This window comes from Rhopalosiphum padi, chromosome 2 (assembly GCF_020882245.1).
Source record: "Rhopalosiphum padi isolate XX-2018 chromosome 2, ASM2088224v1, whole genome shotgun sequence".
NCBI classification, from domain to species: domain Eukaryota; kingdom Metazoa; phylum Arthropoda; class Insecta; order Hemiptera; family Aphididae; genus Rhopalosiphum; species Rhopalosiphum padi.
Genome location: NC_083598.1, coordinates 39,861,386 through 39,875,873, shown reverse-complemented (window position 1 = coordinate 39,875,873; position 14,488 = coordinate 39,861,386).

Sequence of the window (14,488 nt, the reverse complement as noted above, 5' to 3'; positions counted from 1 at the left end):
AAATAAAAAAATAGGTAAAACCATATAAGTCATTGGTTATTCTACTGAATGTGCCTACATCCAATGTAGTTCGATTGAAGATTCTTGACATATACATGTATATAAATATTAAATATATATAGGGTGCTCGGAATATAGTGTTAAAATATTGTTGTAAATAATAAACCGACATTTTATGACTTAGCTTGACAATTGATAACTTTATTACTTTAATATTATTTTTGACGTCAGTAGATTTTTGTCTCATAAAAAAATGAAATCGGGAAAAGACTTAATAATAATTTTATTGAATAGATATTTGACTATCGTAGATATTATTTTTTCTACTGACCACAGTGTTATTAAATTTTAAAAATTTTTCATTTATCATTTTATATAAATATCATATGGTTGCTTTGTTTCTTTTATTCGTCAACAACATCTTAGTCATTTTTTGTCATTTATTATAAAGGTTTTATGTAAACATCGTATCGCCGCGATGTATACACTATATATACAGGGTGTCCCGTGAGGATTTACCCATTGCGATATCTCCTGATATAATGGGATATCATAATTCTGGTTTTTGAATAAGATTCACAGGGACAAGAACTACAAATATTTTATGTTTCAATTTATTTCAACGTTTTGGTAAAAAGGGTAAAAAATATATTTTTTATTTAATTATTTAAAAAAAATGAAGATAGCCATTTTGTACAGTTCATTTTTTTTGAAAATATTGACGTTTGAACATTTTAATTTCATTAACCTCCTGATTTTTAATATTTTTTCTAGTTTCAAGAAAACACTGGCCGTACGAGCAAGTGGGCCATATGTCTGATACAATGATATTATGTACCAGTATCGTACTAAATAATTAGCAATTTATTTCGAAACTAGAAAATATATTAAAAATCAGGAGGTTAATGAAATTAAAATGTTGAAAATAAAAATAATATATTTGTAGTTCTTGTCCTTGTGAATCTTATTAAAAAACCAGAATTATCATATCTCCATTATTTTAGGAGATATCACGGGACCCTCTGTATCATCATGTACTGGCGTTCCAATATCTCCAGTGTCTACATTTTTTCAAGTTATTTTGTTGGTCTTTATACAACACTTTACTTGGTATTTGTGAATTCGTAAACGAAAGTTTATATATAGGCTTACCGTTTCGGATAAAACAATTTTCTAGAACCAAACGTGTGTTTCCAGAAGTTTTTTTAGTACGCATTAAGCTATTTTGTTCTTTTATAAAACCTTGTGGGGTTTTTTTTTTTTATGAATGACCCTAACGTCCCTAACCTAACCTTTTGACTATTTTTATTTAAATATATTATAAATAGTAATTAAATACAGACTTCTTTCAAATACATAAACTAGCCAATATAATCCAACATTTTTTTTTTTTTAATTATCAACAAAACTATATTAATTAAAAATATTAATTTTATTTCAAATTACAATTTCCTTAATATTTTTGGAATAAAACAAATCATTGGGAATTTGTCACGGATATAATTACAAATATAAGAATATTTTATATTTAACTCATAGTCAATAAAATTATTTTTAAATTCCAGAAAAAGAATTTACAAAGAATATTGTGTTAAATTTTTAAATATTATAGGTGTTAAAATGAATAATTGTCTGAAATTTGAATTATAAAAAAATTTGCAAATTTTGATAGATTTCATAAAATGAAAATTTATTTTTAATAGTTTTTAATTGGTAAATAAGCTACTTATGGGCAGAATCTCCATTTGTAAATATGATGAAAACATACATGCCATAATGTAAAATGTAAAATATACTCTATACATAACAACTTTCAAAATATGCACTACAATAGCTGATAATGTGATAATGTATACCAAATTAAAATAATAATAATAATAATAATAATAATAAGTATTACATTTAAAAAAAAAAAAATCTAAATTCCTGTATTTTTTTTTTTTAATTAGGTTTATATTTTTATAAAATGTTTGTGATAAATTTTAAAAAAATCATGTTTATATTTATTAAAAAAACGTTTAGAATTTTAATAAAAAAAATTTAAAATACATTAAATTTAAATTAGTTAAAAATATTAAAATAGTAATAAGCTATAAATAATGCTATTAATAATTTTTGAATCGTAAACAAAATTCAAAATATACTAATCTTAATATATAATATAAATTCTCAAATATATTAAAAACGGTAAATCGTGGAAACCAGATTTAATCAGAAATCCTTCGATAACCGTGTTATTAGCCATATAATAGTTTATTTTTATTAATAGCTGCATATTTATTTTTTCAAGTGTTACACAATACAAACAAATTTCTATACTACAGACTGCAGTAGTGTATTACAGAATGCCGTGATATTTCAAACATAAAACTACGTATACGATGATAAAAAATAATAAATATTTTTTGATTATCAAATTTATCCTGTATGTTGTAATTTGCTTAAAATTAATTCTTGCTCAACTATTGTCATTTCTATTGTAAAAAAAAAAAAACAGAAAAAAGATAAAAAAAAGTTAATTTATTTATTAAAAGTTTATAAAACATGCAAATTATATGCTTTAATAACAAAATATGCCATAACCCTTCAAATATGCATCCATCAATATGCAAAATAAAATGTGGACAGTACAATCAGTTTAATTTAAAACGTCCACATTTCAACCCATCATAGTCGTACATATATGAAATATACTCAGTATATGAATTAACAAATGCATACAATTCTAATTTCTACTTACAAGGAAAAAACTTGTATTACGTTTTAAAGTACTTTTATTTAAAATATTTACAGATATTAGTTTTTGAATTATCTACAACAAAATAATTAAAAAAATTTGGTCAAAAACTAATTTTGTGTAAAAACGATTTTATTAAATACTGAAAATTTTAATTTTGTATCTCTAAAGTACCAAATATATCTAATTTTCCGCTCTAACAACCGCTCTTATGGTTAAAGGTTTAAAATTGAAGCATTTTTACTGAATTTAAAGGTGATATTGGAAAAAATAACACATAGTTGTAAAATACATACACTAGTTCTAATGAACTTCTAATGTATTTTACATTCTTATAAATAACTACTTATTATTATCATATATATCGTATTTATGTCATCTTAAGGCACTTTATGTATGTAATTAATTACTTCAATATCAAATTATTTAAAAATAATTATTTTTACAATTTCAACATCTAGTTTGACGTATCAAGAACATTATAGTTTTTAAAATATCCATAAAAACATAATATTTAGTATTTTAACTGAAAGAAGCAGGATCAATACGTATTTTAATATTAACTTTATTTAATAGCTCAAAAAAAAAAAGTTCACTAGTCATAAATTCATAACTCATTCAAAAAAAAAAAAAATAATAATAATAATAATAATAATCTAGGTAACATCGACTAGCAGGTCACTATAAAGGATTTGGCGCCTATGGGTTTCGACAATGGCTGTATGGCGTGCAATATTTACCAGTAGGTATATATTTTAATGCGTATTTAAAGTTTTAACACAATAATATTAAATAAACATTGTAATATTACCCACTGAAGGGTTCCATCGCTGGATGACTTCCCTCATCACGTGCTTTATGTGTTTTATTATTATTATTATTATTATTATGTATATGTTTATGTATAGCTATCGCTTTTATTTATTGTATTAATAAATATGGATTGTAAATTTTTCGAATAAAAAATAAAAATAAAAAATATTACCCACATGCAATTATTATTATTATTATTATTATTATTTTTATTATATTATACAACAACTAACATTGACTCAATCAACTATCAATATATTTAATCAAATATTTATACTTGTATAAATTATAGATAAAATGATTCGTATAAATTATATTAGGTTCTGTACATAAATAATATGATAAAATTGTAATCATATTTTTTGTTACAACATACTGTTTAAATCAACGAAGGGTATATTAAATACAGTATAAGCGACATAGTAAGCATTTAATAATATTTACATCAAATCTTAAACGTCCTTGTTTTAATTTTACATTATTAAACTATTGCCAAGTATATTATTTTTCTTTTAGTCCATTCAAAATGCATAGGAAATGTTAATACATTTTGAAGTACCATAGTTGATGGCTATAAAATAATATAATAAAATACTATAATTATAAATCTATAACCATCAAGGCATCAAATAAAACATTCTACCGCCTTTGGATTTCTCTTTGGTCTCACCTATTGATAGGTGTTAATTATTTTAGTTCCATAATACGTATGCGATACTGTTCGGAACAGAATGAAGCGAATCAGAATACATAAATAACGGGCTTTATATGACCGGTAAAATAATAATTTATATTATTATAAGATATTATGAAAGTAAAACTAATTTGCTAAAATAAATTTTTATCGTGTTCTACGTATTATTATAGAAAAATAAAATATCTATGTGAAGGTGCATGCAGTTATTAATTTTTGTAGGTTTACAATAGGTAGCAAAATCGGCAAACCACGGGTCAATGTTTCATAACGGGTGTCACGTAAAATACTAAGAATACTATACCTACCACTACCCCGGTTAACGTTTTTTTAAATTTTCGTTTTAATAATGTCCTGTACTCCTGTGACAGTGTAACAGTGAAACGGAATAGTTTTTATTTTTAAGTAGAGAATAATATTTATTATACATGTATAAGACGTTTATAGTTTTTAGTATACATAAATGGTATAAATAGGTTTTATGTGTTTCGTTCGCTCAAAATGAGTACTGTACATGCGAATTTATCATCGCAGTGCTAAATTATAGTAAGTATTTATTATATTTGCTCTAAATCTCATAATTCATTATAATATTTTGTATTTTCATATTCTAGTTTGTTTGATAAAAAGAAAAATATATAATCTTTACGTCTTCACTCAATGCGTTGTATATAATATGATTCAATATATTTTTGATATTATTTATTGATTCATTGAATTTGTTGTACTCGTTCGAATAAACCATACGCAATTTTGAGTTAAAAACTATATAGGAAGAATTTTACGTTGAGATTTAGTTATTTTTAAAACCAGAGTGCATATATTTGTTCTAATAACATAATCGCTGTTTTCGCTGTGGCATCACAAAGGCCCGAGTGTTAAAAATAATCACCTTTACTCGCTTAGAATTCGTAACATATGGCCATCATATTTATACTTCCTGAAAAAAACGGTTAACAGTTCTTCACGGTCAAATCGATAATTATAAAAATCGTTTATCGCTACACGTTTCTATCTAAATTGTCACATCGCAATTTTCAACAAAAAAAATTTCACCCTTAAATCTTTAAACATTTTTATAATATGTCACTATGATTGTTGCAAAAACGAATGATGGTAATAATTTACCGCTGTATGTGACCAGCGTATAGACTATAGACTGTACAGAGACTATAGAGATATAGTATAATAATACATATTTTTTTTATGAGCGATTTCTCCGAAATAATTCTGAACTTTCCTCGGTACGATGGTACATTCACATATTATTCGTTACTACATTAGTATAGGTAATAAGTATTACAATTAATAAGCGGTTCGACGACCGTATACCATAAAATATATTATTAAGGTGTGTTTGGCGTGTGTATTTTGGTTTAGTTAATATTATATAACACAGCAAAATAATATTATAATATTGTATCGCCACGATTTAAGATAATATTTAAATGTAATTTAAATGAAAAATTTGTCAGATATCTGTGGTACATTCTGTATAGTGTATTTATAGTATGTTTTTGTTCGTTTCAGCAAATAGACCGAACGTTTTAAGTGGCAAAATTATGATGGTTACTTTTGCATTATTATATTGCATATAATTATCCCGTCGTGTAAGTATTCTGTTATAATACACCTATATTTATGATAAAATGTATTTATTTGTGTGACTCTTTGTTAACGCCTCGCCATCGCATTGAGCCGTATACACAATATATCATCCTGCCACTAGGCGACCGTCCAACGATTGTACACCGACATTTTTTATGTACCGTGACAAAACTTTCAAATATAAGTACATAATAATAATATATTGATTATAATTAATTGAAATGCAGTTGAAATTGTATAATTATATACATTCTACACATTAGTAAATACAATAAAAAAGATTCTTTGATCGTCATTGTTTTGAACATATAGCCACACAACATTCCATATTATGTTTAAAACAAAATTTGATAATAGGTTGTTTTTATTTTTACTTTTTTCCTTTTCTGTGAGTTTTATTGTTTATTTAATATTATTTTGAAATGCTTTCAGTGATTTATAAATAAATACATTTGTTTATTGTTTATGTTTCAAAATATTTAATGCCAGTATTTTAATAATAATGAATAATCATAAAAATTAATTTTTTAAGATATTTAAAAATACTTTCCTTATATATATTTACCTTTGTAAGATAGTACCTTCACCAATCTTATATTGAAGCACTATTGTCACTATATTAACAATAATCACGGGCCAACAACATACTAACAACTAACATATTAATATATGAATAATAAAATGCAATTCAACATTTTTTCTATGAGTAAAAAGTATTTTCCTTTTTTCTATAAGAATTAATAATATCACATAGTAGATTAATATTTAAGCATTTAGCTCTAAGATACCGAGGTATAGTTAATATCGATCATAAATTTCGAATATTTAGATTTAAAACTGCCAACGTACGGTCACCTGGTGATGATAACAAACGATAATACAATGTTTTATGAATATTTAAAGCGATGGCTTTTAAATCAGATTTAAAATTTATAACATGGAAATTGAGTTCATATTGATTTATACTAGTTTTTTTTTACTGTAATATATTCATCTAAAAACTTGTAATAAAAAATAACAAAATTGTATGAGTCATTTATAATCCCTGGATGTCAGTAATGCAAAATTTTTGGATACATCCGATTAATGAATAATAATTAATAATAATAATAATTTACAACATTGTAAATATCCTATTTATTTTTTTATGCGATTTTTTTTTTACCTTTTATGCGATCGAAAAATTGAATAATAATTATGTATAAAAGGTAAAGAATTTAAAAAATTTGTATTTTACTTTAAGTAAATTATAAATGTTCCACGATAAAAAAAATATTTACAATAACTTAATGTATGTATTCTTAAACGGTGAATTAATTTTAATTTTGCGGGTCCGATAGGTAGGTATATACGTTATAAAATATTATGTATTTTGTAAACGCCAATTTATTATTTTTTTTATTAAAAATAAAATTTTGGGAAATCTTGAAATGACATAAAACATCATACAACAAGCCATAATTGTATAAATTATTATTTATACTTCTAAGAAACTTTTATACGATTTATTTAGCACGAATAATTATCTACGTTACATAAAAACGAATAAGTCACGCAGTTGCAAGAAAAATATGGCCTGCGTATAGGGCGTGGTGATTTTGGTGTTTTATTATTTTTTTTATATTATTAATTGTAGATAGGTACGCGTTAAATTATTTTACAGTTTTTTGACGAACTATATATATTTCATGAAATGTTGTGTACTAAGTGACTTAAAACACAATATAAATAATTAAAATCAATATATATATATATATATAGGCTAAACCCATGGTGGGAGAAATATAGCAATTATACGTGTTGCCGCAGCAAATGCAGACGAATATATATTATATATATATTTAATCACGTGGACTTAAATGGTGTTTTGAACAACTCAAGTTTGATGGGTAAAATCTACACATACGCGTCGTTACTGTCATCAGTTCTATCAAATTAAAAAAAAACTTGCGTTGTTATAAAAAGTATCCATATTATGTCTTTTAAGGACGTTATGGATAACATATAATATATATATATACCTACCAACCTACTTATTTGGCTATGTGTTATAGCAGTGTGTGTATAATGTTTGCGAGAACTGTTGGCCTGCTGATTTGTTCTTATCGTTTTTAGTCAAAAATCATTATAATGTATAATAATGTGTATTAACTGTTTAAGTAGGAAATAAAACAATATCAATATCGTCATTGATAATCCACAATATTGGCTCAAACATATAAATAGATAATTAGTTTTACGGTATTATGTGTCTTTCAGTTTTTGTATACTAACTAATTCATACTCCAGTTATATTTATTTATTTAAAGTTATAACACACCAAAAGGGTGGCGAGTATAGTTATTATGCTTACAAAATAGTAGGTATACATAGATATAAATAATACATGTTTAAAAAGAGAGAAATTAGAGACAAGTATATATACTACGAGTAGGTATAGTGAAATAATTTAGTTAGATTAAAGTGTAAAATCTGATTTCGTATCTCTTCGGCAGAGTAAAATAATAAATTAGTAAGTACAACATAATATGATTATCGATCCCGCCGAGGCCGTTGCGAGGGAAGTTAATGAATAATTTTAATTGTAGTTATTATAAGGTTAGGCGAAAAGAAAACTTTATAGTTTGCAAATTATGATTTGAAATAATTCATTTAATTTTAAGCTTTAAAGGCTAAAATCGAAATTAAGCTATATAAATATCATGATTTATGTCAAATCATTATTATAATTATTATTTTATTTTTTTGGTATATAATTTTGTCAAGTGGTAATTCATTCGCTAAGGGTGTCGACAAATAAATTGAGAAAGTTAAAACAGACAATAAAATAACTTTTAAAATTGCTGTTATAGTCTGTTATAACAACGCTATTAAACATTGGCAATAGTTTTATTACAAGCATACAAAAAATATAATTAAAACTAATTGGGAAAAATAATAATTACAGACATTTTATAACATAACATTATTATAAGACGTTCAAAACAAAAATCAAAAATATTATTGATACAACCAGAAACGAGCAGATAAATTATATGATTTTTGATTCAACATATTAAACTGTTATTGTTATATTTATACAGCATATTATATTATACAAGATTAACTTAACCTGGCGAATACCAGAGCGCAAGTACGCAGGTCCACGAAGGTATCAATTATTTTATTTGATTAAAAATGCACCTACTGTACCTCCTAATTTTAGTAAAAATAATGCTCTTGTCGAACCTCAATAGGTCATGTATCCAATGACCGACTTCAGTTTCCCATATCCAGTCTCACTAATGATAATTCGAAATCTGAATCCATTTTCATCATACTATGGAAAAGTGATCACTAAACATATGTTGTCTGTTAACAGTCAACTAAGACTAAGCCATTTGCAGGAGCAATCGCCAATCCCCTGAAGTCGAGGAACGAGTAAGATTTTAAATATAAAACATTGGGTTATATCAAATAATAGGTCGTTTATTACTTTTTTCAAATGCTCATATTTTGTTTCCATGTTAACAAATTAATTGATTTTTGAGAAATGTCTAAAATATTTTTATTTAACTAAATAAAATTACTATTTTACAGAATAGACTATTAAAGTAATAACAGTTTTTTGATTAGACTACTTAGAATAAATTTAAAATATTTTAAGAAGATCAACAAGTTAATTTATTAAAGGTAAAATTATTTTAATTTTAAAGTTTGAAAACCGGTAATGCCTTGTCAGGCGCGGATCAATATAATATCTATAAGTTTTATAGACTGTTCTTTAATCTTTATTAATAAAATTAGATTATATATTTATAAATTGTGTTCATACAATTTTCTATCCTAAAGAAACGACCATAAATCCGATAAATCTATTTATATAAATAGAAATCAATGTATTTATGTATAAGTGATCTACAGCCAATTCTCTCGTGATTCTGAAATTTGGTACATAAATCATATTCTTTAGAATATGAACCATGAAGCCAATAATTAGTTAAATTTTGTATTTTATAGAAAGACTAGCATAGAAATTAATTGGTTAGCGATAAATAAATAGGGTTTTATTGGTTTTTAGACCTGTATTTTTCATTTAGTAAAAACTATCCAAATTAATGGGTTAAAAATATGAGTAATTTATATTTAGCGAAGTTTAAGACAAAGTAAATCCTTTGGAATTATTTAATTTGTTACGGGCATCGCCTTGCATGATAAGTTATAAAATATAATTAATAAATATATCTACTATATTATTATACAATTAAAGGCCTAAAACAAATGATCCTTATGAAAATTCACTTTTTTTTTATAAAATTTTATTTTACAAATTTTTTAAATTACATTTTTTTATAAAATGTATGTTCATCATTAGACTTAGTATGATCCGTAATATTATAGGATACATTTTATTACTTACTTTTTATTTTTCAACATATTGTAAATGTTGTTAAATATAATTGACATATGGAAAGCAATAATATTTTATTTATATAATGCTGTTACTATTGGTTACAGACAATAAAATAATAATAATTATTAGATTTAATTGCAGGCCTTTATTTTATATTTAGTCAGTACAACTCAAACTACTGTGTAAAAAATCTGTGGAGTTTAGATTTAACGGAGTTTAAAAATAAATAAATCAAAGGGCATTTAATCTGGCATAGGCAACAGTGAGCAGGATCAGCTAGGTAGTAAATACATATAAAACATGACTAACCGATTAGCTAACTTGTTTTCGTATATCTATTCACACCTATTGTACCATATTAATAATTTACACTTGACACTAGTCATTACTACAACAGTGGTGATGATTGTCAAGTTTGATATTTTTTGTCTTTTGTCCAATTGTTATTTCATGAGAATAAATGTTTAATGAATAGTTTGAGTTTGGGTGGTTACTATGAGAAAAATTTTGATGAAAAATATTTACACTTTTATTCAGGTTGTTGTTGTGTTCGTATTATTTTTTTTTCAATTTAACACCTATATAATATACGAGTATATACATTGTATAGATTAACCGAATAACAATAGAGACCAAGTTACAATATAATTAATAGTAAAAATATTTTTCTGTCTTATTGTAACTGACGTGAAAATTATATATTTTAAAATTATATTTATTTATATTTATATTATTTAGGACATACTATTACTATCTCTTAATGCAAACGCAGGATACACCATGTGTTCACATTATTTGCTAATAAAGTAATATTGCATTACTGTATTTTTTTTCTTTCGTTAATCATTTGTATACCTCATACATATTATTATAACAGTTAATATTATGCGATTGCTTACGTATTCACTTATATTGTTGTTGAATTAAGTTCGAGTTAATATCATATAATTATAAAATCAAATATGTATATGATTGTTGTCGAATAAAGAGACAAATAACACAAAGAAAATTCTAAACACTAGCTCTTATTGTTACATTTAAAAATCATTACGATTATAATTAGTCTACACTGTCTACAGTGGTCCGTTGTTTGAATGTTTTTTGAATATTTACCACTTACAACGATATAGATATTAAAGATTAACATGATATAATGTTTGTAACCAGAATTTTTTAATAGAAATTATGATGTATCTATAAACAGTATAAACATAATTATTTTTAATATACAGATCACGTGTTCAAAAGTTTATGCACCCATTAAATTAAAAGAATAAACATATTTAATGTGCAATATAAACATAATTTATTGTAAGTATGACTAAAGTAAATAAAATATATAATACAAAAAAAAATGTGTATAAAAAATGGACGAAATTAGCATTAATAAAAAATAATTGAGTTTTGAAGCTTGAAGAAATTTTATAATATACAAATATAATTAATAATTTTACTTTAAATACTATTTGTGCCCTAATCTTATTTATTATTTTAAATTTAAATTAAATTTAAATACACTTTAATGTAATTATACTTATATAGTGATATATTATAATATTCTACATAATATGTCATATATAAAAATATAATATCATTTTAGTGGATTACATGATATTGCACTGAAATATTATAATATAATAATATTCCGTCTCTATGCGAATTTTTCTCACGCCATAATATTTCGTTGAAAGGAAATTAAATAAAATAAATAATATAATATACCTTCTTAGGTGAAAAAGCATTAAATTTAGCGTGTCGGCGATAGAAAGGAAATAATTGTTCTTTTTTATTGTTCTACTCGAATGTAACAATTCGATAGGTTTATTATTATTATATTTAGGTTCTTATAGATGTCTTAATGTCTTATATAGTTATATAGAATTATTACGTATTTAGTGTGAAAATAAGTTTTTCCTATTGTATTTCCAATCAGCACTATTATTTATAATAATATGCATTTGTAATTTGTAAATAATTGGTTAAACAGTATAATTGAGAATTTTAAAAGTACGTTTTCACTTCGTCGAAAAATAATATAAGTACCTATTTTGTTTAATTATTATTTACTTTAGATTCTGAGCAGAAATGAAAAAAGTATTGATTATTCAAGGAGATATGTGATTTTTTTTTGCTATCTGTCATCAATTCAATACCTTTGATTGAGGAAGTAAAAATATTTTGAGGATGGTTTATAGTAGAAAATTGGATCTAGTTTATAATTTGGGGAAGGAGAGAGGAATCAAGAGTAAAATAATTCTAGTACTATCAAAACACCAGAAAAAACTGACATTTCTACTCAAAATCTGTATTAAACAAAATCATACTATGAGATACTTGTTATTTTCAGAAAATATTTATATTTTTATTTCCTACACGTGGTATGTTCATTAATATTTTTCTCGTCATGCTCTAATTATAGACATTTTAAATTTGTTTCTATAAATTTTAAGCCAGGTAAAAAACCTTAAAATTTAAAATAATATTCCCCAATGTTATAATATACTATGACAAAAAAATCTAAAAGAATATGAGTATAGACGTTTTAAATTTTGGCAAAATTAAATATTTTAACAAAGAATAACGATTTTATAGTTACTTTTTTTAATTCAAAAATATTATTATTTGAAACTTAACGTATATCATTTTATTATTTTACACACAACCAAAAACTAATTCAATCTACCGTTTTATTAATAGTAAAATAAATGACTATAAACATAAATATTTGTACCGTAAAATACCTATTACCTATACTTATTTAATAATGTAGGTTGATAGACTTCCTTTAAATCGATTTTTGTATGTAATTATTCATTATTGAATTCAAAATCAATACACAGTGACTTACTCCTTAATGAATAGACACACTCGACACTACTGTATAGCACAGTGCTTACTTACTTTTTCTTTTTTTTCAGTTACTGCTGTAAAATAGATTTAAAAGTATTTTTTTTAGATTTTGATGGTAATAAAGATATATAATCTTTTAAAGTGTTTTAATATGATCAAAAAATAAAAATGTTAATATCCTCAAACAATTAATATTGAGTTATTTGATATAACCTCTGCGTCTTTCAGTTGTAATAAATACTTCCATCGAATATAATAATAAAACTATTAATGGCTTCAAAGTTATATAAGTACATAACCTTTCGAGGTTTATAAGACTACCTGATTGATATAAATATACAGTTGTAAAACAAACTCAAAATTATTAAAAGGTATATTCATCTACCACTCGAGTGATCACCAAAACCTTACCACCACTACACTTAGCTCATTAGTGATCTAAGATGTTAAAAATTACTAATCATTTTTTATTTCACATTACACCCAACTTTTTATCATTTTACTGACATATCTGCATCTAACAGTTTAAACTTTACAAAAAGTAACAATTTGTAATAAACGTAAACTAATGTTCATTAACTATTTTATTGAATATTCATTATTCTCTCTACATTTATTATTTTTATAAACACTTTAAAAAAAAACCGATTTCTTTTCAAAAATTTGAAAAATTTCAAAGGTAATAATTGTTTTTGAAATCACTTTTTACAACGTCACTGTAAATACATAATTTATATCAAATCTAGTACTTTTAATCTATATATATGTAATAAATAATATATAGGTATATTATTTTGTTGCAGAGTACCTATATGAACTGTAAAATCTAATCGAATTGATCGGACGATCGGAATATATCGGACGATATACGAGTAATATAGTCATTATAACGACGATTTATCTCTATAACTGTTAGATTATTAGTTTATTACTATCGATAATCAATCATGTGTATTATTTAATAATATTTATATATGGTTGTCAAAAAATCGTAGGTATACTATTGTACTTATTAGTTGTTTGTACTCTTCAAAGTCAAGTGTCAACACCGCAAACACCGTTGATGATATTATGTATATAATCAACATGGCTATCTGAAGTAGATATAAGTATGATCATTATTATACATCCGTACAAATTTATAATATATATATTATAAACCTAATTGTGCACTTGTGTGATTTTCGTATTCACTCCATTCCTCGATGGAGACACGTTGATTAACATTTAATTCGACCAACAATAATTGCATTTTATGATACGTTAATCGCCATCGTCTGTAAGATGCACTGTATACAATTTGGTATAATATGTTTCTCGTGAACCGTGTATAAGCAACAATATTGCATCACGTGTGTGAAACTGTTTACATATGTGACTATATGGGCAAAAA